This window comes from Artibeus jamaicensis, unplaced genomic scaffold, assembly GCF_021234435.1.
Source record: "Artibeus jamaicensis isolate MK-2021 breed Jamaican fruit bat unplaced genomic scaffold, CSHL_Jam_final contig_585, whole genome shotgun sequence".
In the NCBI taxonomy this organism is placed as follows: Eukaryota; Metazoa; Chordata; class Mammalia; order Chiroptera; family Phyllostomidae; genus Artibeus; species Artibeus jamaicensis.
In genome coordinates, this window is record NW_026521894.1 from 20,366,955 (window position 1) to 20,391,525 (window position 24,571).

The following is a 24,571-nucleotide window of genomic DNA, read 5'->3' on the forward strand; positions in this document are numbered from 1 at the left end:
GAAAGCAATACTGATGATGATAGCAATGAACATTTGCTGGATATTTATTATGTCCCGGACATACATGCTGTACCTACATCACCTCAGGTCATTCTCACACGGCCTTCAGAGGTAGATGCTAATATCTGTATTTTGCAGAGGAAATAACTTCCAGAGAGATGAGATGACTTGTACAAGTCACATGCTAAAATTGTGCAGCAGCCAGGACTCAGTCCCAGGTGGGATGTTTACAAAGACTCAGCTGGCAGTGGCCAGATGGCCCGTAACGGAACAGTGGTTCGAGGCCAGCAGCAACTGGGGTACCTTGGTTTATATCTGGAAGAAGGAGACAAGAGAGAGGGAAGATGAGATGCCATATATTCCCCAGGGAAAATGACACTGAGTAAGGATTTGCAGACAGTGTGGCTACACAGGGGGCTGTACTGGTGAGGGGCCCTTGGGCATGATTTTCAAGTTAAGTCACCTCGTCCCACTTACTCTAATTCTACGTGCATGTAGATTATGTTACCTTACCATACAGTTTTTGTATGTATTCATTTAGCTATATTAATATATATTCCAAAGGGCATTCTTTATGTATTTCTATGTGTAAATACATATCAACATGTATGATATATAATACGTTAATATGTAAATAATATCTTTGAGATCTTATGATAAATAGTTCAGTTCCCTCCCTATGTTTCTTATAATCTCTGTAAACAATGTAAAGAAATGTGCCTTGGGCTAGAACATATCTGGATAGCAGATTAATGTTTGTGATGTGAGTTTCTGCATCACTCAATAAACAATTCTTGCCACCTACCACATGGTGCTGCAATGGGTAACAGGTTGTTAGAGATAAGTTAATGGCATTCAGATGAAATACTGCAGGAGTCTGGAGGGAAGAACCATGTTGGAGGGGGGAGGAAGTAGAATCAGGGGAGGCTCCACTACCGAGGCAGAACTTGAACTCGACCTTGAAGAAGTAGACGATAGACATGTAGAGATGTGGCGATCCATTCCCTGTGCACATGCGGAAGCTCCTCACTCACCAAGTTGTTCAGCGTGTTGTAAGTTCATGATCTTGTTATCCCCCCCCTGGGTGCACAACTTAGTCATGATGTGGCTTCCCCAACATTAGGTCTTCAGTGAAGAAAACCTTTTCTTTATAAATAAGAATGCCTTTACATTGGTCTACCTTATGTTGAGTTATTTTGATTCACTGACTTGCTTACAAGATTTATAAACATTTTTTGTTCTGAACATAATGGTAAGTTATTTAGATAAGAGCCCAGCACTTTGGTGAATTCAGTTCTCTGGCATATGTGTGCATGTTGTTAAAATCAGAATTGCTGGGTCCGGGTCTCCGATAACAGGTCCAGCCCCAGCGGAGAAGGCCACAGCTGTTTCCAGGGCCTCCAGCTCCTGCTTTCCGAATCCTTTCTTCACGCCTGACCCCACTTGCCTGCATTGTGTCTGTACCTCACCCCTTCTCAGTCCGGAGTTCAGAGTTCCTTCAGGCCCCGTCCAGGAAATCCTGCATCTGGAAAAGGCTCGGTTCTCAGCCATTCACACCTCAGTGTACACATAGGGGTTATTTCCTTTTAAGTCAATTCCTTACTAGAAAAAAAAGAGCTAAGCAAACAGATTTTTAAAAGAAAAACGAAGGCATTATTTCCTATAAGATAGGTGTCAGAGCAAGTAAGAAAATGAATAAAATTCAGTTTTGGACAGAAACAATACAATGCAAAAACAATGAAGGATCATCCTATCTCCCTAATGCCACCCGTGATGTGCTGGTCCATTGCAGAAAGTTGTGTTTTTAGGGACCAGTTTGGGTTTTTAGGTCTAAATAGATAAACTAAGTACATAGACATAGTCTGTTTTCTTTTTAATAGAGAAATACTGATTTTAATTCAACATAAAGTAAACTCTAGGTATCTTTCAGCCTAAAAATGAGCAAAACAGGTGGGCTGAGGTAGATGGGAAAATTGCCTGGAAGTGTTCATGTGTGCCTGAATCTTGGAGGATGAGCAGGAGTTTGCCAACTGGGAATGGGATCCATAGAAGAAATAGCATGCACTAAGCTCAGAGGTATACCTAGTGAAGCTTATGGCCTATTTGATTCATGTAAGCCAAGGCTAACTGTTCTTTACGTTAAGCATTTTTGAGCTTTGATAAGATGGATATCTATATACTTTGATCAAATTAATAGGATAATTGTTGGGGTCAGTTATGGTACAGTCTAAAGAACATTGGACTTGAAATTTTATGACTGGGTTCAAACTGTAGTTCTGTCACTTCCTACTTATGCAACTTTTTACAGATTATTTCAATTCTTCTGAGCCTCCATTTTCATGTCTATTAAATTGGTACATTATCATCTCACTTGTACAGCCTCAAGAGGGTTAGATGAGGTAGTGCATGTAAAAAGCTCTGTGCAGACCTGCCAGTGTGGTATCCTCTGTATATTATGAATGTGATGAAGTTACGGCCATGCCAGTTCATGTGTCCATTCTGTGAACTGAGTTAGCAATGCTGAAAAGGTCTTCTCTTTCAGAAAGAGAAGTGCTTCAAAGTTAAGCCACAGAGTGATGAAGTAATTCTATAGTTTCCTTCAGCAGCCAGTGCTCAGTGCAGCCAGGGAACATATGAATGCAACTTATACATCCTTTGCCCAGAGTATAAGTGGTTAAGTTAAAATCACACTAGCCAGTATGAACCAAACACTGTGCTAAGCTGGCAGTCTTTACTACCAACGAGGAAACCACGTGGACTAAGTGCCTGCACTCTGTAGGACTCGGTCTTAGATGTTCACTATCTGTTATCTCCCTTAAGCTTCACAACAACCCAAGAAAGTAGGAGTTATTATCTCCATTTAAAGATAAGGACATTGAGCTCTGGCTGGTGTGGCTCAGTGAATTGAGCGCCAGCCTGCAAACGAAAGGGTCTCCAGTTTGCTTCCCAGTCGGGGCATATGCTTGGGTTGCAGGCAGGGTTTCCGGTAGGGGGCACGTGAGAGGCAACCATGCACTGATGTTTCCCTCCCTCTTTCTCTCTCTTTTCCTCTCTGTCTAAAAATAAATAAATAAAATCTTAAAAGATAGGGACATTGAGGTTCAGAGATGTGATTCAAACTTACCTTTCCATTTATTCTTCCCAGTAATTCCCGTTGTTCTCTTGGTAGGGAATTCAAAGTAAGGCAATGGTTCTCCGTCTCAGGTCTACATCCGAATCTGTAATAAAAATACAGATGTGGGCTCTACTCCTGCCACTGAGTCAGAATCTCCGGGGGTGGGACCCAGGCAGATACAGTTTTAGAGAGCACCCCAGGCGCCTCTGAGAGTGGGTTGAGAACCTCTGTTGTACAAGAGGATAGAGAACATACATCAAGAGAGGAGAACATCTACACATTTAAGATTTAAAAGAAGGAACAACCATATCCTATTGGGGAGGTCAACAGAGCCTTCACAGAGGGAGTGGCCCTTGAGGTGAATTTTGAATGATGGCTGGATTTTGGCATTGAGACTGGTGTGAATGAGAGTGCGATTTGAAAAAACAAAGGGCAAAGGCAGAGAGATGAGACACCCAGGGTTATAGAGGGGCAGGCAAAAGTAGGTTCACAGTTGTGAGCACACAAAAGAGTTTATTCCTGTACTATTATTTATTACTTATTTGTATCATAACTGTAAATCTACTTTTGCTCACCCCTGTATGTATGAGGGGATTAAGAAAGTTCTGGGTGATTAAGCATAGAATTTATAAAGAGAAGCAGTGTGGGATGGTAGACTGGAGCCAAGTGGTGGTGGGGAGCAGGGAATGAATATCGAAACATCGATAACATGTAGTCACTGCTGCTTTCTGAGCTGAGTTATAAAGCTGACCGGCCTACAGTGTCTAGGACAGATTGAGGTGAGCAAAGCTGCATGTAAGGAGAACAACTGAAGGGTGGAATAAGCACTTCAATGAGAGTTTCTGAGGACCTGACCCTGGAGGTGTCCACTTCAGGAACACATCTGGAGACACCTCTGTCTTTGTGCAGGGATGGAGATTGGGAAGGGCAGGAGGGAACCCGGGCCATCACACTGCACATCTCCAGGACAGCCATTCACAAACGCATGCTGGGGAACCCACCACATTGGAGAATATCAATTGTCTGAATAAAGTAGAAGCTGTTGTTTCTGAGATGGCAGGTGGGAGCCAGGTCAGGGCTGGGGCTTGGAGGAATTGGGGGTCACTTACAAAAGCTTCGGTAGTAAACTCAACAGGCAGATGAGACCAGTAAAGACTGGCCGAGCAGCCGTGTTGGCTCAGGCAAGTGAGAGGGTGGCTACAGTTCACGGCGAGGATCCAATCCCTACCTTAATTATTAGCTTCAAACATTTCCATTGCTTCCCTCTCCCAAATGGAGAATGATGTGGCTAAGATACAATGGTGAGAATGACCCATTGGTAGTAACTGTCCATAAACCAGTTTAATGGAGACTCATGAGAGCAGGTGACGACAGGGTAAGCATTTCCATTCCAAGCAGCTCTGTGTGACTGGAGACAGGAAGCTGCTGACCGAATTTGCCCCAATCTCTTCCTTCTTCAATCAGTCCAACTCTTTGGCTGGAGTGTCTCATTTTTCATTTTCCATGTGTTTTCTAAGTCTTCTCCATTCTTGATTTTCTAACCTCATGTCCAGCTGTATCAAGAAATGACATTACTTCCTATCATGGCTGAATTGCCTCATTTTCATCACCAAAAGTCTGATTTACCTCCTCCCAGACTCCTGATAACTACCGTTTAGTCTGTTTGTGGGTCTCTCTTTGTATTTCTACACCAGAACTTATTCTTTTTATACATTCTCTCCACTCTTTTTTTTTTCTTCCGTTTTTGGCACCTTCCCCTCTGTCTACAAATGCCACCAGACTTTCTCTGTTAAAACAAAACAAAACAAAACAAAACAAAACAAAAGCCTTCTCTGCACCCTGCTAACCTCTTGGGTGGCTGTCTTTGCTCTCTTTCCCTCACACTCAGCCACCTTGGAGGCCTGGTCTAGTGCTCCATGTCCTCACACTGCACACCCCATCCTTGTCGTCTCCTAGCCCAGCCTCCACTCTGAGATACACCATGGGAATCTAGGAGAACTCTTTGGAATAAACTCTGATTCACATCTATACAGTCCCCACTAGGTACTATGCTCAGTCCTCTTGGTAAATGGTACCCATCATAGTTTTCTTTTTTAACCTAATATATCAGAAAGACATTTACACCCTTTGGCAACTGGCTTATTGTAGGGGTGCTCTGCCTGCAGAGCTCCCTGTCTGCCACGGACGAGAATAAGTCTACCAAGACATGATCTGCTTGGGCAGGAAAGATGGCCAATCTCTCAAAGGAGAAGGGCCAGGAGCCTTTTCCTCAGTGGGCTTTTACTGAGTTCAGTTTGTACAGGAATACAGGTAAAAGCTCATTCATCATTGTCAGGCAGTAAGGATCAAACAATAGATAACATACAAAGGACTACGAGGGCTTGTTCTCAACAGGGTCAGTTAGCTAAAGGGCTATAAAATTTTGGGAAACAAAGTCATTTCATGCTTGGACCCTTATCAGAAAATTGAGGGCATTCTTAGCAAAGTGAGTTTCACAGGATTTTATGCATTCTTCTTCAGGCCTGATGGCCCTGGGAAACTGCCCTTTCCTGCCCGGGGCTGTAGCACCCTGTGGCATTTTTTCAGGCTTAAGTTAGGCAGGAGAGGTAAGGCAGACAAGAGATTAGGAGAATTCTCTGAGACAAAAAAAAATGAGGACTCAGGCTATGTGAAAGCTGAGGGGTGAAGGTCCATCACCCCCTTTCTCTATAGCCCCCCAAGTCCTTCCCTGAGGGCCCCCTCATGACCATGCCTGCCTTAGGTCATCTCTCCCTTGAGGAATCTTACCCGTCATTGGCTAACTCATCAGGCTTGGGGGCCAAGCAGGGTGAAGTAAAGGGGGCAGAGGCAGCGCCCTTCCCAGGGAGATAAGCTTTGTCTCCTTAGTGGCTTAGGGTCCCAAGGTTTCTCACTCAGCTTTAGCCATGGGGGGTGGGTTACAGCTTCTGAAACCAGGCAAGGCAGTTCCCAACAGCTTATCAAGGGCAATGTATTAGTTTTCCATGGCTGCTGTAACAAATGACCACAAGCTTAGTGGCCTGAAACAAGAGAAATGTATTATTTCATAGTTCTGCAATCCAAAGTCCAGTATGGGACTTGCTGAACTAAAATCAAGGTGTCCAGGACTCGTGTGATTAGTTGGGCCCACCTGGGAAATCCAGACTACTCTCCCCATCTCAAGGTCCTTCACCTTCATTGCACCTGTAAAATCTCTTTTGGAACATAGACTAACATACAGATTCCAGAGATTAGGGTGTGGACATCCTATTTTGCCTGCCACAGGCAATGCTTTTCAATTGGAAGAGATGGGTTGGTCAGTTAAGGTGTGGAGTGATGGGGTGGAGAAGAGCACCTGAGGGTCTGTGTGGGCTTTGAAAAGCCCTTTAGGACATTATGCCCTACAATCCGAGGATGATCTGCTCCCACCCTGGGCCTCATTTTAACTCTCAAGGCCAAGAATATATCATGTGAGTGATTAGTAAACACCCATTATAATTCAGTTGCTATAGTGCAGGCACACCTCCTTGCACCGCACTTTGTTGTGCTTCGCTGATACTGCCTTTTTTGAGAAAAACAAATTGAAGGTTTCTGGCAACCCTGTATAGAGCAAATCTATTGGAGTCATTTTTCCACAGGCTCAGATAATGGTTAACATTTTTAGCAATAGGGTATTTGAATGAGTTTTTTAGACATAATGCTCTTGCATACTAATAGACTTCAGTATAGTGTGTCAATAATGGTTATGCACTGAGGAACAAACAAATTTGTGACTCACTTTATTGCATATTCTCTTTGCTACAGTGGTCTGGGCCCAAATCTGCAATGTGTCTGAGGTATGCCTGTAAGCACCTTTGCAAAGTCACTTTCATGTAAATCTCTTAAGTGTGGCTTTTAAAGCAATACTGAAATGGGAATCATAGAGATTAAGTGAATTACCTAAGATCACACAGCTAGCAGGTGTGTAATGTGAGGTGGAGCTTGGGATCTTGGGATCCAGGTTTGGTTTCATAACTCTGACCCCAAAGCTGTTTCCATTAAAGCTCCACATAGTCTGGAATTGACCCTTCCCCTTAGTAGCTTCTTTAGTTCAAATGGTAAAGTCACCATAGGTACATTCTAAGCCTTCCGTCCTCCAAATTCCACAGCTGTGATTGCCTCGTACATTAACATAGAACTTCCGGGAAGCCTGCAGTAGTAAGCCCGAAGCACAAGCAGCCAGTTTATCTTTTGCATGTGGAATAGAAGTCTGGAGATCTGGGTTTGACCCCTCTCTACTGTCTATTGTACTTGACCTTCAACAAGTTCCTTCATCTCTGTGCTTCACCTTCACACCCATGATTGGCCATGTACTGCTGTGGAACCCTAAACAACTCACTTCGTATCCTTATCTCAGCTTCCTCCTGTGTAAAATGATCGTAACAATAGTACCTACATTGTAGAACTGTTGTATAGATTAAATATACATATGCATGAAAAGTATTTAGCACACACAGCCTAGAACACAGTGCAAAATAACAGATGAGAATTACATTTTTCTGACAAGTGAATATGAAAATATCTCAGAGGATAGCTGTGGGATCTAAGGAGCTAATAGATGAAAAGCAGTTTATAAACTCTGAAGTGTTGTTTAAAGTATTTGTTTGAAAATATTATAATAATACAGTAGTAGATGTTAATTTGTTAAACATTTTCAAATACTCAGAAGTGTGAAAAATAAATGTGAAGCTATTTAGGGCCCCCACCTCACCTCAAACCTCTTCTCTAAGAGTGACCACTGTTAACATCTTGATATGTCTCCATCGAGTTACTTTTCTATACCTTAAAGTCAAAAATTAAATATTGCTATTTGTTGTGAAATAACTAGAACTATAGTGTGTCCACATTGTAAAATGTCATATGCTCCAAGCAAGGCCCAAAGACTAAAACCTGTTGCTCAGTCTCGCCAGTGGTGGCCATGCCCACATAAAACCAGTAGAGGGCGCCCACAGTCCACTTGGGCTATGAACTGTTTGGTCAGGTCAATAGTCTGAAACAGAACTGTAAACACAGATGGCTGTTATTTAATAAGGATGAGGCCAGGATTTTAACAAGGCAGGTTAGTTGGAGAATTAGGCATTGGAAACCTGTACTAGGGCTTATTAAAATGTATAGTTTTCCGTAGGTAAAAATACAGAATGAGAAATTCCATAGAGTGCCCAAGACTTGACTACCTACCGTCAATAAGAAGAAGGCCCAGAAGAACCTTCAAGAAAATTGGTATTTGTGCAGAGAACACCAGGAAACATAGAGATGTCTTCTTTCAGGTATCTCCTCCAGTCCTACCTTGGTAAAAACCACAATCCTCTCTTGCCAAGACAATAGACCTTGTTTTTATTTTTACTTCTCAGTAGTGAGCATATGTTACTTTGCTCACTACGCCGCCAGAGCTCTCAATTTTGATCTCACCCAGAGTGAAAATGTAAGTCCTCACAAAGAACCTTTCTGATCTGGTGCAACTCCTGCCTCAATCCCTACTCTTGTCTTCCCCTTGCTCTGCTGGAGACACACTGGCCACCTAGCTTTCCCTTGAACCCATCAGCGTGCCCTGTCTCAGGGCCTTTGTCTTGATTGTACCTCTTTGGAACACTTTCTCAGGTGTTAAAGTGGTCCATTCCTGCTCCTCCTTCAAGTCTTCCCTTAAGGGACGACATGTCAATGAATTCTAATCAGACTATCATAATGAACACAGCAACTGGTTGACTCTTCCTCCCCAGCACTCCTCATTCCCCTCATCCTGTGTACTTCTCCCCAACCATACAATCTCTGTCCTCTTCTTATACATTTTGTTTTAAAATTACACTTGCTGCTTATTATCTGTCTTCTCTGAGCAGAAATGTAAGCCCCATGAAGGGAGTGCAACAACATTATTTTGTTGACTAATATATCCAAAATGCCTGAAATAGCATCCACATAGTGCTATGTAGTAGGTGATCAGAAAGTACTTTTTTCAATTAATACATCTATAGGGACTACTTAATGTCATGATGTTTGCTGTGTAAAAAATCTAGGTTATAATAAAGTATATACAATATGTTTTCATATTTATAAAGATAAATGTAAGCATTAAAATATTAGAAGTTTATAAGCCAAAATATTAACAGTGCTTAGCATCGGGTGGTAAGATTTAATTTGGGAATGTTTAGTATTTTTGAAGTTTTCTTTTATTTGATTTTTCTCCCCTTTCCTCCCTTCTCTTCCCCTCCCTTTTCCATTTTGCTTACTTTTCTTGTTTTTTGGAACTCGGGCTTTAACTTTGTTAATTGTAGCCCTCAGTTCAGGACACACTGTCCTCATCAGTCTGCACGTGACTCTGCTTATAATTTTTAGCACTGTTTTCCTCTTTAACCCAAACTGCAGCTCAAATACCCTCCCTGGCCTAATGTATTTAGTATTATTCTTCCAAATGTACATGAATCTACATGTATAAATCTACATGAATCATGAAAAATATATAGTGTTGTTTTGTGTGTGGACTTTATTTGTTTTAATGCATGGCCTTGCACTTCACATTTCATTCTGTATCTTGTTTGTTTGACCAACACTTTATTTTTTGTCCAGGCTGCTGTACAGGCAGGCTTTCCAGTACACCACTTCTCATGGCTGCGAGGCCTTAATTCAGAGACGCACATCTCCATCCTGTTTACCAGGTTCTAAATGAAGGCCACCCAGACTGCTGCTGTCCCTGCTCTCACACATAGTTCATTGGCGGGTATCCTACTACAGGTCTCCCATGGACTCTGCTCAGAGTTAATGCCCAGGAGTGGAATTACGGGGGTGAGGGCATAGGCACTCTTACAGTGCAGCCAGATTTTGCTTCACAGTGGTTGTGGCAATTAACACTCCTACCAGCTGCGATCATTTTTCCTATGCTTTTACCAGCACTTTAATATTACTGAAACTTCTAATTTCTGTCATTTTTACAGGTATAAATTTGTATCTTGTTTACATTGCTATTTTCCCAATTGAAATCAAGAGTAAATATTTCTGCCCTGGCTGGTGTAGCTCAGTGGATGGAGTGCGGGCTGTGAACCAAAGGGTCAAAGTTCAATTCCCAGTCAGGGCACATGCCTGGGTTGCAGGCCCAGTCCCCAGTGGGGACCATGTGAGAGGCAACCACACATTGATGTTTCTCTCCCTTTCTTTCTCCTTCCCTTCCCCTCTCTCTAAAAATAAAGAAATAAAATATTTTTTAAAAAAAGAGTAAATATTTCTTCATATTCTCTTGCCTACCTAGGTCTCCCCTGCTGTTAATTATCAACTTATTTTCTTAAACCGTGTTCCTTATTGTTTTCTTGTTGAATTGCAGGAATTCCTTGTATAGCCCACATATTAATCTTTCCCGAGTTTTCTATGTTGCAAGTACCTTCTCTGTTTTTCAGTTTTTCTTTGCCTCTGTTTTTGATTTCCCTCATTTAATATTATTCTTTAGTTTTAATATAGTCAAATCTGTCCACTTTACCCCTCATATTTATGCCTTTTGATATTGTTTGTGATATTCTTCCTCACCTTAAGGTTGCAAAATATTCTATTGTTTTTATAGTTTTACCTTTCATATTGAGATCTTAACTTTATTTAAAGCTTAATTTTGTACGTGACTTATGTCATAAAACAGGATGGGCTAAATTATCCTGTGATTATAATCCCCAAGTCCTTCAAGTGTCTCTTAAAGCAACAAAAGTTTACTTCTTGCTCCTGCTTCATGTCCATTACCAGTGGACGGAGGGGCTGTGCTCATAGATGTGACTCTGATGGCCAGGCTTCCAGAGGAGCCATGATCTTGAACTCCATTGGTTGCTATGTTGAATGGAAAAAGATGTTTGAAGTGTTTTGCACAAGCAATTAAATGTTCCAGCACAGAAGAGCCACATGTCATCACTCACAATGGATTGCCAGAACTAGTCATGTGGCCCCCAATCTACTGCAAGTAGGCTAGAAATTGTAACCCCTCCATGTGTCCAGTAGAGGAAGAACTGGAAATGAATGGTAGAGAGTATTGATCATGAACTCCTGGTGAGAAACACAATCCATCTTTATTTCTTTCCATAGAGCGTATCGGTTTTCTCCAAATCCTTATTTAATAATTCATTATTTTCTCGCCAATTTATGATGCCGTCTTTATCATACCAAGGACATGTTTCTGGACATGCACTGAGTTCCATTAGCTCCCATCTATGACCAGTTCTACACTCCTGGTACCGCAGTGGCTTTGTCCAATGGCTGGTGGGATCCCTTATCCTTTGCATTTTGTCAGAATTCTTAACTGCTTCTGTGTATTTTTTCCTCCATAAAAACTTGGAAATCAGTTTCCCAAATGATCCTTTTGGCATTTAGTTAAAGTTTCATTGCATTTATAAATTAATTCAGGGAAATTGTCATTTTTAGAGTGTTAAGTCATTCTATACATGAATATGATATTCAGTTTTTCTTGTATATCTCTCATAGGGTCTTAAGTTTTATTAAGTTGTTGTTCTGTTCTTGCTTGATTATTTCCTGGATAGATCATAGATTTTTAAGGTACCTGGTAGTATTTTATTGTTTATTTTTTTACCTACTTGTTAATTTTGTGTATATAGGACATAAATTATTTTGATGGTGTTATTCATGGGAACCTTGAATTATCTCTCTTTTCTGAAGAATTTTGATTATTTGGGTTTTATTGTATGTAAATGGTTAGATTAGCAGCAAATAATGATAATTTGGGCTATTTTCTTTTAATCCTTATACCTGTTGTTATTTTTCATCTTAACTTTTGGCCAGTCCTCCAGGACTATGTTGAGCAAGTATCGGTGGTAGTAGGCACTCTTCTCTTATTCCCAGTATAATAAAAAATGCCGAAAGTTCCTCCACATGTGCCATATGGTGATAGTAGGCACTTCTTTCTCTGAAAGACTTTGCAGAAGCTTGGCATCATCTACCCCTTGAAGTGGACCTTTTGGCAAAATGAATGAGCAAAACTATCTGGTCAAGTGTTTTTTTCTGTGAGAAGATTTATAAACCTTGGTTTTTAATTGTTTTAGTAAAAGATATTAAGACTTTGCTTTCTGTTAGTTTCTTTTAAATATATTTTTGAGATATCGACACACAGTGAAGTGCCCAAATCCTAAGTGCACTGACTTCAGGGAATTTCACAAATGTGTCCGCTAATGTAACCCACACCTCACCAAGAAGCAAAACCTTCCGGCGCCCTAGGAAGTTCACTACCCTTCTCGGCCAATCCCAACCTCTCCCAGCGGTCAACTACTGTTCTAATTTTTTCCATATATATTTCTTTTCCGAATCATAATGCTGATATAAATGGAATCAAAATGTATACTCTGTGGCGCCTGTTTTTGTTTTTGGCCTGGAATAATGTTTTCTACATTAATCTATGTTGTTTTGTATACTGGTAGATTATTCACTTTCATTTTTGTGTAATGGCCTATGAATATGTTTCTAGATTTGAGCTACCGTGAAATAAAGCTGCTACAAACATTCTTGAATAAATTTCTTGCATATTTATGTTTTTATTTACTTGGGAAAATATGTAGAAGAGGTCATAGGGTAGATAGGTATTTAATTTTAAGAACAATTTCTATATTGTACAAGAGTTCTAGATATTCTAGCTCCTCATCAAGACTTGATATTGTCAGTCTTACTAATAGTCATTATTTCAGTGGTTTTATAGTTAGTATCTTATAAGAAATTTATTTTTTATAATTAGTGATGTTAAATACTTTTTCATGTGTTTATTGGCCATTTATATGTCTTTTTTGGTGAAAAGTCTGATTTGTTTAATACTTATATGCACTTTGAATTGGATATTTGTCATTTTAGAAGGTCATCTCTAGGACCTTTAAATATCATATATTCTGGATAAAAATTCTTTCTCAGATGTATATGTTACAAGTGTATTTCCCCTGTGATCTTGTATTTCCATGGGACTATCGGTTTCCCTGGCCTCTTCAGATGGGCCGTGGCCTGGGTCCTGGCTTGTTTCCTTAGTTACTTTAGGGACTGAGATTGAACGAAAGCAGCTGAAGCGGGGCATGGCCCTTGGTGATAAAGTCGGCGTCCTGCTACTCTCACTCCTCATTCTCATCAATGGATGGTCCCCTGAAGGACCACTCTGAAATTCTGTTGCAGACTCCGAGCATTTCTGAGGGCTGCTGCTGTGTCTGTAACTTTCCGATATCCAGGCTGGGGAGGGTGCAGAGGAGGAGTCTTTCAGGCATTGGTCAAGCTGACCACAGCCCTTGTTATTAACTTTCCAGCTTTGCCAGCATCTAGCATCAATTTTGCAATAATTTATTAAAACTTTTTTTTAATGGAGCACCTACTTGGATCCTAAATTGTATCAGTAAAACAGACAAACAAAAACAAACAAGACAAAATTAACAACGGCCCCTGCCATTACGAAGATTCCATTGTATTGGGGGATGATTGGCAATGAACAGTAGACAAAGTAAGTGACAAAATGATATGATATGCTAGAAAGTCATCAGGGCTATGGAGAAAGATTGTAGAGCCACGCAGGACAATGGCAGGACCACTCATGCCCAGGCACGCTTCCTGGGCAGCTGGAGCCAGGAGCCGGTTACACTAAGGGGTAATACCTGACTCAGGTGCCCTCCTCGCTTGGGAATGAAACCTGCCATCCACTTTTTGTGAAGTGAGTGTCCAGAGCAAACCTACAGTCCTAGGCAAACCTTTACAGGGCTGATTTTTTGTTGCTGTTGGCAGAAATTGTTTGCTGCACAGATACCCCAGGGATGTGTATAGGTCCTTTGGCGTCATGAAAGAGTGAAGAAAACTGATGATACTACTCATGAAGAGAAAACTGGAACAAAGTACTTTTTTGTTGCTAATGAGTATTGTAGGTAAAGACTGACCCTTGGGAATCTTAGGGCATCAGATCACTCGGGTGGGAGGAGAGACACCTTTTAAAAAATATTCTTAAATAACGCTGGACTGCTTTTCTGCTTCTGTAAATGGATACAGTGAGGCTGAATGTCATTAGTCCCCTACCTGTTATCTTCAGACCCTGTCTGCCCTGAGAAGACAAGGGACTGGTATGACTGAGTTTCAAAGGGAGACAAAAAGCAGAGGCATCTAGAAGCAGCCTCTTCCTGTAGCACCTCTCCTTCACAGGGCAGATTGTGGGGCCCGAGATAAATATGAATCAGACTTTTAGAGTGATGTCACTTTCGAGGTGGTCCAGTCTGCACCAATACCATAACCAATAGAACCAGGACCCTTTATAATTTTCATGCCAGTGATGCACCTGCCCACAACTGTTTTAAGCAGCCATTGGGTTTATGCAAAATGAAGGTAAAGGCAGCACCTACCTCTCAGATTTATCTGAAGACTAAATGAATCAGTATACACAAAGCACTTAGATTGGCACATGGAAAGTCCTTTGTGAGTGTTGTTATTTATTGCTATTATATTAATCACACATTCTGATGTTTCTAATTTTCTTGCCAGGTATGATAAAAATATGCAGTCCAAGGATGGAAGTTATCCCAAGGAGATAACATGACTTCCCTGAAATTGACAGAAAAGTTGATGTTCTTTTCCAAGATGGAGGTAAAGCCCATGCTCTTACGTTTCGGGCATGTGAAATTCAGCATTTACCTAGACCGTCTCCATCTCTTGATTTTGTGTGTCTGAAGTCACTGGAAAGCCTTGAGACCCCACTCCCCAGAGCAGCAGCAGGAACACAGGCAGACCGGGGGTGCTGGCCTCTGTCTTCCTTCCCAGCTGAAGGAAATAGACGGCTCCTACTGCTCCAGGGTTTCAACCTGCAGTCTCCCTTTAATGAGGATCCTTGCGCCCTCAAAAGCAAAGGCTGTCTGATTCATATTCTCTTCATTTGCAAAGTGCCAACTCAACATTCATCAGAAATTGTACATGAAGTGGCTTGATCTTTTGCCTTTGCAATGTTATTATTATGATCAAACAGGATATCGGCAAAGATGACACCCCATCCCACACAGTTGTATTCTCTTAGTAATTCTGCGCTGTCTTAGAATACCTGTAATGTATGGCATAAAGAGTTCCCTGTGGACTTTTAAAACACTGGACTGTATTTCTTGATTCCAAGAGATATTCCTTTTTTTAAAAGATTTTATTCATTTATCTTTAGAGGGGGAGGGAAGGAGAGAGGGAGAGAAATATCAAGGTATGGTTGCCTCTCGTGTGTCTCCCGCTGGGAACTGGCCCGCAACCCAGGCATGTGCCCTGACTGGGAATTGAACCTTGACCATCTGGTTCACAAGCCCACGCTCAATCCACTGAGCTGCACTGGCCAGGGCTTGATTCCAAGGGATATTCCTTTATTCCTTGGAGTGCTCCTGGGCTTTGTGTTCACTTTCTTCCCAAGCGAGAAAGCACTGGCTGGCTGTGTATGGACTCCTCCAGCTCTTCTTCCCTACAGGACAGAGAACCGGCTCTTCAGCCAGTGCTTGCTTTTTACAGGTGCCTAGGGACTCTCACTGGGTTCTCAGGCCTCTGGACATACTCCGCTCTTGTAGCTGCCATGGCCTTCCTTGGTCACAGAAGAGCCTCAGTTAGAGAACATTGTGTGAAGCCACCTGGTCCACGTGGCAAATGTGAGATCATTCTTCGCTGAGTTCAGGTCCTGCCCAAGGTGTCATGCTACCCCTCAGAGGCACTCCTTTGAGAGGTTGGGTAGAGGCCTAGGCAGAACTGTGTAAGCAAGCCTCAGTATAATTGCTTTTTATTTGTTTTGTTTAGGAAATAAGCACAGATTGAAAAATCACTCAATGATTCAACTTTGAAGTGCCTTCATTTTGACAAGATATACAACAGAGATAGAGACACTTAAATGATTTAACTAGCAGCTTCAGCCCAAAATATGATCACAATCTTGATTTTCTTCCACTACCTCCTCTGTTTGCTATATAACCTTGCTGGGGACCACTCTGTGTGGTTTCTGAGACTGCAGCCCTGCACGGGCAGCCCTGAAAGGGGCTAGTAAATCTCCCTGGAAAACCAGGTGAAAATGCAGGTGGCAAGCATGACTTGACTCTAACACCAAGGGTTCCTTTGGGAATCAGGCCTGATAATCATATTGTATCCTTTGAAGCTTGCTCTGCTTTGTTTTGTATGGCTCTGGTGATACAAACTGGATGTTTAAGTTCAAAGCATAGGAGTAAACTCCTTATCTCATGAAATACGTCTTAAAGACCCTCTGGAGTCAGCATGACTAACAGACCCCGACCTATGACAAATGTGTGTTCCTTCAATTGTTATCTGTAGATAATACCTGTTTTTGTATGACTGTAGCCTTTAGACATTGATTGATGAGCTATGCATATATGATGTATACACCTGCACATAGCATTCCCAACAAAAGCCATTTGGGAGAAGGGCTCAGGACGTTCTCCACTAGAGGGAATCGCCACCCTCTTTCCTGCCAGAACAGCAAGACTGTGTCCGGGACGACTTATTTACCATCTGAGGTAGATGGGAGAATTCTGCAGGCTGGAGTTCCTCCCACATAACCTGTACTTTATTGTTCAGGCCATGGGAGTAATTTAAATTCACTGAGCACATTTATGTTTTTTCACTACCAAAAGCATATCTAAAAGCTATTTCAAAAAGAACTATTTAGTGGCTTTGCTTCTATTATGAAGAATCAGGGTGATAGAGTGAGAGCTAAGCATGCATAAAATTCAGTCGAACTCTTATTTTCCGAGTCTTCTGAAAATTTGAATTTAACTTTCAAGGAATATTTTTAGTGCCTTCTTAATAAGAGTTTTGCAGAAATCAAAATAGCTATGAATATATATGATGGTTGTATTTGAAATCTTCAAGCACACTTTTTTTTCTTGTGGGAAAAAAAAACCCTTTGGCTTTTGCTGAGATGCATTATAAAGCTAAATGAAAGGAGACAAAATAATTTGCCAAGTCACTTTTCAGTAAAGATAATGATTGTGAAGCTTCAACATGAGAACAATACATTGTTTTTAATTTTATTTCTTTTTTGCTTTTCAAGTAGAGTTGTCTCCATTTTCCCTCCTCTACTCCCCTCGACCCACCCATCCCCACCTCCCAGCCCTGATCCTGCCCCCTTTGGCTTTGTCCATGGATTCTTTATACATGTTCCTTCATGATCTTTTGCCTATTTTCCCCATTATCCCTTTCCCCATTCCCTTCTGGTTATTGTCAGTTTGTTCTTCATTTCAATGTTTATGGTTATATTTTGCTTGCTTGTTTGTTTTGTTGATCAGGTTCAGCTTATAAGTGAGATCATATGGTATTTGTTTTTTGCTGCCTGGTTTATTACACTTAGTAAAATGCTCTCCAGATCCATCCATGCTGTGATGGAGGGTAGGAGCTCCTTCTTTCTCTCTGCTTTGTAGTATTCTATTGTGTAAATGTACCACCGTTTTTTTATCTACTAATTTACTGGTGGGCACTTAGGTTGCTTCCAGCACTTGGCTATTGTAAATTGTGCTGCTATGAAGGATGGGGTGCATAGCTTCTTTTGAATTTATGTTTCAGGATTCTTAGAGTGTATTCTCAGCAGTGGAATTGCCAGGTCAAAAGGCAGATCCAGTTTTAGTTTTCTTAGAAAATTCCATGCTGTTTTCTATAGTTACTGCACCAGTCTGTATTCCCACCAACAGTGCACTAGGGTCCCCTTTTCTCCACAACCTCTCCAACACTTGTTGTTTGTTGATTTTTTTTATGATGGCCATACTGGCCGGTGTGAAGTGGCATCTCATTGTGGTTTTAATTTGCATCTCTCTGATGGCTAGTAATATTTTTGAGAGGAATTTGACAGCAGCCAGTCTATTATGAATCTGTTCTGTGCTGTTGGATACAGTAGTCACTGAGCAATGTGGGTACTGAGCCCTGGAAATGTGAATAAGAGGTACTGAGGTGTGTCACGGGTATAAAATATACACCAAACTTCGAAGACTTAGTATGAAAAAAAGAATGAAATATATCTTGGTCATAATTATTTATATTAATTGCATGCTAACATAACATTTTGAATATGTTAGGTTAAACTAAACATGTTAAAATTAATTACCCATTTCTTTTTACTTTTTAAAATGTAGCTACTCGAAGATTTAAAATTCTGCACAAGACCTGTCATATTTCTGTTGCATAGGGTTGACCTCATGATTCATGTGATTAAAAGGTGGGTCAGCTAATGGTGATGGTCCATGCATTATGGATTACTGAGAGCCTGCTAGGGGCAGCGCTGCACAGGGAGCTGTGAGAGATGAAGGCAACTCCCCACCCCCTCAAGGACATGACCTCTGCCACCACCACGGCAGAGTCTATGTGGGAAGGCCACACACACACATCTCCTAATTTAGTAGTGGATATCTAAAAGCAGAAGTTGGGAAGGTAAGTCTGTAACTTCGTTCTCAACCTCACGGAAGATTTTCTTTTGTAATGACTCTAAGTCTCTGACTGTCTTTTTTCCTTTCCTATTGACTCTGCAAATCGTGACTGATCCTAACCCACCTTCAGGGAAATGAGTGTTTGTTGCCTTCAGGACTTTATTGGAGGTGGTGGTGGTGGTTGTTAAGGTATTTTGTGGGTGCTAGAGGATGCTCTCTGCTGTTCTTTCACATAAGTACAAGTTCCATTTTCCTGGAAATGAGAAAAAGGTCTGCATAGAGTCCAGGAGTGGTGCAGATTTTATTTAGCCTTTTTCCTTGTGGGATATTTTTTGTTTGCTTGGCTGATCCTCCTCTATACATTTAGCTTCTTGAGGGCAAGTGTTTTAGGGATCTATTGCTGCAGAGCAAACCAGCAAAACATAGTGTCTCAAAACAACACAATTACTGAGTTACCGGTCACGATTCCATGGCGATGGGTTCTCAGCTGGATGGTTCAGCTGGTCTTGTTTGCAGTCTCTCCTGTGGCTGTCATTTGATTAAGGCTGGCCTGGGACGTCCAAGAGGAACGCAGACTGAAAGGCTGGGGACTCTCTTGCCCCGCTCTCCCTCTCCCTCTCCTCCCCCTTCTCCCATAAAGTTTCAGAGCTTTTTCTCCTTTGCAGCCAGAATTTCCTGTGTTACTAATTTAAGCAACACTGTTCCCAGTGGTGCTTCAACACATTTGCTCCACAGACTCAGACTGCATTTATTTGTCCATTTACCTACACATTTGTGCATGCAGCAGATACTTACTTAATATCTTCAGTGATTCAGGCACGTCACAGGGAGAGAGGAGAAATGGGCCCATGCATTTTTCATGGTACCTTGAGTTAGTGCTATAAGAAACATGTACAAAATGCTACAATTACACAGGGGACAGGCGTTAATTCCCCTGGAAGACTCTGCAAGGGGAGATGGTAGAGTTAGTCTGGCCCTGCATTTCCTGACCTTCAATAATCTTCATTCCTCCTCCTGGATTTTTGTCAGATATCATATCTCTCTTTGTTCTTCTTTGCTTTTTCTTTTTTTTATAAAAGCAATCTTTTAAAAAATGTAACCTCATTCTAAGCAATGTTACCCATGAGAACATCATCAGTATTTTTATTTTATATTTAATATTATCCCTGTACTACATGAAAGCATCTTTTGTGCCTCAACATCTTTTGTGCCTCCAACACCTTCTAGAAAAACTGCTCTAGCCTGATGGCTTCTCTTCCCTTCTCAGCAAACTAACGTCCTTCTCTGAGAGCATGAACTTCACAGACAAAGTAGAGAAAACACTCAGGCTGGATTCTTCGTCTTCCTCCTCTTTAGCAGGTGTCTCTCTTGTCTCTCCCCATTCCTTCCAAGTCTGTTTGATGCCACAGAATTCTGACCAGTGACCCTAATATTACCTTGTGCATAGTAGAAATGATCAGGTGGACTTCCAACGTATGATGAATAAGAGTTTATTTGCCCCTATTCTGTCAATTCAGTGTTTAACCACAACTTCCCCATCTCAATGCAGTATCCCATGGCTGCAACCAGAAAAGGGGAAGTGAATAAATGTCTCATGTGAAAACAGATACACTCTTTCACACAGGACCTTGATGCCCGCAGAGACAAGGGACACCAGGAAAGGCGGCATTTTCTCAGACAGGTGGGATACAGGCAAGGCAGAAACTCCCTGCTCACGAGGAAAGGCACCCTCTGGGAAGCCCTCAGTATTCCCGGGGCTTCCAGCCAAGGATCACCGAGCTCACTCGGCAACCACAGTCATGGCATAGGAGGCCTCCGGTGAACTCAGGAAACCACAACTGGGATTTAACAGAGACTCATACAACAAGGAAATCTAGGGGCTCTTCAGCACAATGCTTGGCAACAATATTTTTACACTGTTGAAGGCTTTACTCTAAGAACATCACTGGTGATGGTTGCAGCTACAATTGTTTGAAATAAGCCACAAAACACCAAGTCAATATAATTGCAGAAATATTTAAACCAAACAAATCAGGGTGCTCTGTTAGTAAAATTATAATTACTTAGGTGCTATAAAGTGTGTAGTCATGATCGTGTTGATTAATAGAGCCTCTGAATTTTTGTTTCTATAAACAAACTAAATATAGACATTCCTCACTGATTTAATAAAGCATATTTATGAAGATTCTATTCCATGGGAAACCTTATGCTATGTGCTGTGGTTCCAAAAATAATCGGACTGATTATAGTCACGTGAAATTTAGTATCTCATGAAATGACTGCAATCAAAGGCATGTTGCTATGGTCCTCAAAGTCCTGTAGGAAGTTTGAGTATGCTTTTTATGTGTTATAGGGCAAACAGTTTCTAGGAAGCCACAAATCACCACAATTTTTATAGAATAAATAATATTTTGGTGGGCACACGTCACCAAAAAAATTTTATGAGACATAACAGAAAAAGAATTATTTAATGTACAAGTCCCTGCTTTCCAGGGAATTTTCCCATGTGTATTAATGATCTATTGCTGCATAACAAATTGTCACAAGCTTAGTTGCTTGAAACAATATCATTTGAGGTATCCAGTAATGACCTTGGGTCTGGAGAGAGTTGTATGTGTATGAGGCGGGAGGTTGTTCTTTCATACCATCTATTTAGAAAAACCTGCATTCCCCCTGTGTTCATTTTTTACTCTCACTTTACTACCACGCTTACAATACTCTGATATCAGATGTGTGGGTTTTTTTCCCCCACAGCAAACAATTCTCTAACACCAGCTGGGTGTCCTACAATTGAACTCAATTCTGACACTATCTACCTGGAGACAGCATCTGAATCATAGGGGTACCAGAAGGAGAAGAAAAGAAGAAGCAATTGAAAACTTATTTGCAAAGATAAGTGAAGAAGAACTTCCCCAATCTGGCAGAGGAAATAGACTTCCGGGAAGTCAAGGAAGCCCAGAGAGTCCCACAGAAGTTGGACCCAAGGAACCACACACTAAGGCACATTGTAATTAAGTTACCCAAGATTAAAGATAAGGAGAGAAATTTAAAAGCAGCAAGAGAAAAGGAGAGAGTTGCCCAAACGGAGTTCCCATCAGACTGTCAGCTGATTTGTCAAAAGAAACCTTGCAGGAAAGAAGGGGCTGGAAAGAAGTATTCCAAGTCATGAAAGGCAAGGACATACATCCAAGATTTCTCTATCCAGCAAAGCTATAATTTACAATAGAAAGGCAGATAAAGTGCTTCTCAGATAAGGTCAAGTTAAAGGAGTTCATCATCATTGAGCCCTTATTGAAATGTTAAAGGGACTTATCTAAGAAATAGAAGATCAAAAACAATGAATAGTAAAATGACAGCAAACTCATAGCTATCAACAAGTGAACCTAAAAACCAAAAACAAAAACTAAGCAAACAACTAGAACAGGAACAGAATCAGAGAAATGGAGATCAAATGGAGGGTTATCAGTGGGGAGTGGGAGGGGGAAAGCTGGGAACAGTACAGGGAATAAGAAGCATAGTTGGTAGGTAGAAAATAGACAGGGTGAGGTTAAGAATAGTATAGGAAACAAGAGAAGCCAAAGAACTTATATGTACAACTCATAGACATGAACTAAGGGTGGGGGTTCAGAGTGGAGGGCGGATAAGGGGGGGGGGAATTGAGATAACTATAATAGCATAATCAATAAAATATACTTTAAAATAAACTATCACATTTTAATAAATATGCTATTACAGACATGTGTCTTGTGTATTGTACTAATATGACAGTAATTATTATTTCCTTGTAGTTACAAACTTTCCCTGGGATCAGCTGTTATATGGTAATAGAGGGTAAATAGAGCTACTCAGGGAAATGTAACCCATTTTCTTGGTTCACAGTTAACATATTCTTGCTCTAAGAGAAGGAATATAAACCAAGCTACTAAAAATTTAAGACAGTATAATACAATCCCCAATTAATTGACACTCCAAGTTGCTTCATTGCAAATACTGAATAATTTTATAGTCATGGGCTCATGGGATGTTGAATCAGAAGCAATACTTTAGTCGAGATTTTGCTATGAGGCAGATAGGGATTTGAAATCTGAGCCTACTCCAACTAGGTGTGTAAACTAAATTCCTTTGACTAGAAAATTGGAATAATAACAATAATATTACAGTTAAATGGTTTTTAGGGGACTTAAACAAAATAATGTGTAATATCTACATGTATTTTAATGTTTGTTATATAGTGTTTTATGAGTGCTGATTCTTCTTAGAGCTAAAAATACCTCAAAAAATACTAATTAAACCCTCTTATACTGGAAGTGAGGAAAGAGACCTTCAAACCATCAGTTTTATTTCTTAGAAACTAAAACTGTTGTGACTATGATTCAAGGAACAGAGTTAGATCATTTCAAGAGGATTTAACCTTAGGAAAGGAAACGAGTCGAGGAAATTACTGTTGTGCAATGAGATAAAACAAAGAAAAACCCAACATTTTCTTCATAATAAACCAAGAAGCTAAATCATTTTCTTCGCCGACATGGGGGCATTTCATCACTGTTTGTGCAACATGAACTGTGCTGGGTGCAGGAGTCCTGCCCGCTCCCAGCGACATGCGCATCAGGTGTGGGGACTGCCATGCACTTGGGCGTGGCCTGCCTGCTGTGCGGCGACCACCCACGGGAAAGTGCCTGGCTCCAGCTTCCTGTCCTCTGCCAGCACTCCTGTGGCTCGTGAGAAGGGGGGCCAGCAGCTCCCCAGACCTAGCATGCACATGCACCCCCAAATTGCCAAGAAGGCACCTCAAGGAGAGTCTGCACTTGCCTCACAATTATCCCAGTGCTCAAAGAAGTATGACATTAAACGGTAAATTTAGAAACCTTGAAGGTGTTATGCTAAGTGGAATAAATCAGACAGAGAAAGACAAACTGTATGTCTCTTCTCTGTGAAATCTAAAAAAAACCCCAAGCCCCTAAACCAACCTCATAGATACAAAGAACAGATTGGTAATTGCTAGAGATGGGAAGTTAAGGGTGTGAAAAATAGGTGAACTGCTTTTGTTTTTTTTAGGTTTGAATAACATAAAATGTATTATTGGAATAAATTAGTTCTTTAGAATAAATAATATTTTGTCACTGTTGATTTCCTCATTTGTTCATTACTCTGTGGATAGGTAAGAGAATCTCCTTGTTTTAGTTAATACACAATGGAGTAGTTAGTAGTAAAAAAGGGCATAAACAAAGCAAAACGTCATGACCAGGTGAGAGGCAGTGACTTGACTGCAAGAGAAGGAACTGAACTTTTCCCCCTTTTGAACAGGGCTCTGTCTGCATTTCCGCTTGGCCCCAGGCACTGCACGTCCTCTCTCTCGTTCTGTCCAGGAGAGCAACTGAAGATCACCGTTGGTAATAAAAGAAATAGATGAGACATGACTGTTGCTTTCCACTAAGTCTCCTTCCAATGATCTAGCGTAGCCCGCATTTCAGGCAGATAGCTCATGGAGGTTCCTAACAGGGGACCGAAGATTAAACAAGGCGGTTGCTCCAACTGCTTCAGCAGTACCTGATAGAGGAAAAACGGTACAGCAAGTGCGGAGTCCAGTGGTACTGGTATATTATGGTTTTGGCTAAACCCTTCTCTTTTTAAATCACAGTCTCACAGTATAGCCTGGCAGAAATTTTTATTCTCCTGGAATGAAAACCAAGGGTATTTGAATTTGCCAGCATATTATAATATAGTGAAGTGGGACTAGGATTTGATAATCATAAGAACCACTTCTTGAACTCCGTTGATGATATAACAATACTGTGATATCACAATACTGTGATATCACACCTCCATCAGAGAAAAAAGCTGCAAAAGAGTTAAGCACCATGTAGTCACACATATGCAAACAGAGCTTGACTAATAAACATAAAAATCTCAGGTTCATCCCAATGTATAATGTGTTGGGATTACGTGGGCTTAAGCAACCAGGGACAGACGCCAAACTCCGAATTGCGTTATTATCTCTCATAGACCCTGACAATAAGCAAGAATCTCAGAGACTGGCAAGATCATTGAGATTTTA

The 24,571-nt window shown here is 41.0% G+C and overlaps 1 long non-coding RNA gene across 1 annotated transcript in view; it reads left to right on the forward strand.

Annotated features, from left to right (window-relative positions):
* The window catches only part of LOC119054059 (uncharacterized), a 28,024-nt gene extending 8,447 nt beyond the window's left edge, over positions 1 to 19,577 (forward strand). Inside the window, exon 5 of the long non-coding RNA XR_005083441.2 lies at positions 14,618 to 19,577. This is a non-coding gene — a long non-coding RNA (uncharacterized LOC119054059). The remainder of the gene's footprint in view (positions 1 to 14,617) is intronic.
* The last annotated feature ends 4,994 nt before the right edge of the window (positions 19,578 to 24,571 follow it).